At 40.2% G+C, this 3687-nt stretch overlaps 1 pseudogene; it reads left to right on the top strand.

Moving 5' to 3' along the window:
- Positions 1-765: 765 nt before the first annotated feature.
- On the top strand, positions 766-2945 carry LOC148534674 (uncharacterized; annotated as a pseudogene).
- Positions 2946-3687: the final 742 nt, after the last annotated feature.

The following is a 3687-nucleotide window of genomic DNA, read 5'->3' as shown; positions in this document are numbered from 1 at the left end:
GGCCAAGAGTCCTCAGGACTCTGGACAGATGGACAAGGAAAGCCAGTAGCCCCCAGAGCATATCTCCCAAGCTTGGCTGAGGTGACACATGGTCTGACTCATCTGGGTAAGGAAGGTATTTGCAAATTGGTAAGAGCTAACTGGAGTGCATCAGGGTTCTCTTCTCAGGTGAGCAAGAAAGCAATGCCATGTCTTACTTGCTTGAGAAAGAACATTGGTAAAGCAATATCAACAGAGCCATCCCATATTCCTCCTACTGACAGACCTTTCCAGGTAATACAAATCGATTTCATACAGTTACCACTCTGTAGGAATTTGAAATATGTATTGGTGTGCACTGATGTATTCTCAAACTGGGTAGAGGCATTCCCTGCTGCTTCAAATACTGCTGTGTTTACCGCAAAGAAAATTGTACAAGAATTTGTGTGTAGATATGGTATCCCTAAGATTATTGAAAGTAACAGGGGTACCCATTTTATGGGCATTAATAGTAAACTTCATACTCTCTACCGACCCCAAGCCAGTGTGAAGGTGGAGAGAATGAACAGCACTATTAAGAACAAATTGAGCAAGGTGATGACTGAAACGGGATTATTGTGGCCTGAGGCACTGCCACTAGTATTGTATAGCATCAGAACCACTCCCAGATCCCCGCTTAACCTATCACCCTTCGAAATCCTTTTTGGACGACAGCCACACATAATGATAGATCCCCAGGGCGATTTGAAGTTTAACAGTGAAGTAACAGTACAATACCTTGTCAGGATGAGCCTGCAGTTGAGAAATCAGCAAAGAAGCTTGAAGCTGGCGATTCCTGACCTACCAAACACTAAATGTCATGATATTGAACCAGGTGACTATGTTATGATTTGAAATTTTCTACGCTCATGTTGCCTAATAGACAGGTGGGAAGGACCATACCAAGTTTTGTTGACCAGCATGACATCACTGAAAGTAGCCGAGAGAGAGACTTGGGTTCACTCATCCCATTGCAAAAAGGTTGCTAACCCGTAGAGAACTCGTGAAGCAGAAAAAGGTGAATCCACACTAATATCACTTGAGAACCTGTTCCGGGAGGACTAAAAGGTAGCACTGTTGAACTGTACCTGAGCGTATCAGAGAGTTATTGGAGAACTGTTATTTTAAGATGGAGTGTCTTCAATCAAGAATTGTTTTGTTCCTGTTTTCCCTTTGTACTTTTATTTTGATCAGGACACTTTGTTTTTGTGAGAGGCCCTGAGAAGTCGAATATGGGTCTGGAGGTGGTTCTGATAGAGAGGATGAGATCTTAGTAGAATCCCAGGATCGGTCTATTACTTTGAACAAAGCCGGAATAAGTAAGAGGTCTGTTAGTCACGGAGTTCAGAGACAGTGTGATGGGCTATTGTCTGAGGAATACTGCATCTGTAAGTTCTGCGAACCCAATTGAGGATGAATGCATCCAAAGATGTCAGTCGAGTAGTAATGTTGAATTTGACAGACACCCTTTGAGTGATTACCACTCATTAGTGGGTAAGGTTCTAAACCACACAGAGTGTTGGGTGTGCTCACAAGTACCTCAAGGACAGAGTAATTCGGGATTAGTGCCATACCAATTAAAGTTAGCAGAGGTACTTGAATTACATGGGGGGAGACCGGTGGACAAGAAATATAATATATCTAGACCCCCTAGTCTTAAGCTCCACCAGTACCATGTAGATAGATCCCTGGTATGCTTAAGTCTCACCAATTTCAGAAAACCAGGAAATTGGGAGGTGATCTTCAACAATCAGACAATGACCTATTCACACAGAGCTGATAATGAGCCTATCGATTCTGAACTTGTACGCAGAATTATTGCAAGTGGGAGTCACTTTCGGTATAGGTACACACGTAGATACGACAAAGTAATGGTTGGCAGAGTATCACTAGGGTACTGTGTAAATATTATACAACTGGAAACATGTACCAGTCAAATGGGGGAGATGGGGACAGGATTCTTTGTCAAAATAATGTGTTCAATGATAATGATGCATTCTGTTCCTTATGTTCTCCCCATATTTCATATGTGGAAGGAAAGCGTACAAATGGCTCTGAAACTCTGAAGGTTTATGCTATCTCAGAAGGGTATTACCAGAAATCATGACCCTTACACATGATAAAATGATAGATATTCACTACAACTCTCCCCCTCCTTATACCCATACTCATTATGAACACATTTATAAAAGACACCTCATAGACAGGGGAGACCCCTTAGCCTCAAATTTGATCCAGGAATCCACCGGGATTCAATTCCTCATCGCCTTAGATATCACCCATATGGCCAGAGGAGTTACAAATTATAGGTATATCCAAGCGTTGGCAAATTTGATTGATAATATCACTTAGATGTATGATGACACCTTACCTTCAGGTTTACTGGTAGGGAGTTGCAAGCCTACAAGAAAGAGCTTGTGCAACACAGGATGGTTTCGAATTATGTCACGGCTGTAACGGGTGGGTACTGTGTAACCTTAGCAACTCAGTATGGAGTAAAATGCTGCACTTACATTACCAATAGTACAGATGAGGAGGTGATTGAGCAGAAAATGGATGAAATACTGCAGATGAAGTAGGAATTTAGGAGGAAGCACAACCTCACTTTAGCTGCCATGGGTAAGGAATTAACTGGATGGGTCACTTGGTTGAACCCACTCAAGTGGTTCTCTGGGTTAGGAGAGTGGGCACAAGAAATGGTGCCGAATGTAGGGAAACTTCTACTCTGTATCCAGGGTGTCATCATACTTATTGGTCTGATATTCAAATGTGTTCCAATTATGACTTGGCAAAAGAGGGCAATCAGAAATACAAATTTAATGATGAGGGGCAGTGTTGATAATGTGGCAGATTTGGTGTATACTGTAATCCTGAAATCGAAAGCACAATCAAGTAATAGAAATGTGAATAGATTTAGTCACGCTTAATTATATGTATAGTAAATGTTACATCAGACATCATAGAAAATGTAGTCCTAATTTCCCCAAGCATTCTTTAAAGGTTAGATGACTTACCCTTCTTTAAAGGTTAGGTTGACTTACCCTTACCCCGGTAGTCCCCGACACAAATTGAATAGTCAATGTCTGACTTGTGATATAGATATGTATACATATACCTAAGTTATCAATTAGTGTTTGTATGTATTTAATATGCTTTTTTTAGGTAGGATAGTTTATGGAGACTATCAAAGGCTGGACTGTCGAAGTCAAAAAATATTTAAATATACTACAAAATAACATATCCCAGACTTTAATATTAACTGGCATATTTTCATAGATTTTAATGCAATAGGTAATTATAGGTTAGCCAGTTAAACTCCAAGGAGTTGTAAAATCTGATATTCATCAAAGGTTTTTCCTATGTTTATGTGGAGTGTAAACATCAACAATTGGGACTTGTTTTGTGGTTCAATTGATCTTATGTTGTAAATTCCTCTGAACAATTGGCCAGATAACATTCAATTGCTAAAGGTATGCAGATTTCTGTGGCCTTTGTAGTATTTACACTTGCACAAAAAAAGAAGTACATGTGCTCAACTCCAAATTAACTGATTGTATATAAATAAATACATTTTTGCAATGAATAGAGGTTTTTGGCATAATCTTGGCCAAGGTTATGGGCCTACCCACTGCATCCGGGTAAACGCTGTCGGGTAGGTCCCTAACATAC

The sequence above is a fragment of the Taudactylus pleione genome, unplaced genomic scaffold (genome assembly GCF_031769625.1).
Source record: "Taudactylus pleione unplaced genomic scaffold, aTauple2 ptg000065l, whole genome shotgun sequence".
NCBI classification, from domain to species: Eukaryota; Metazoa; Chordata; class Amphibia; order Anura; family Myobatrachidae; genus Taudactylus; species Taudactylus pleione.
Note: the sequence above shows the minus strand (reverse complement) of the source record. Positions and strands in the feature narration are given on the sequence as shown.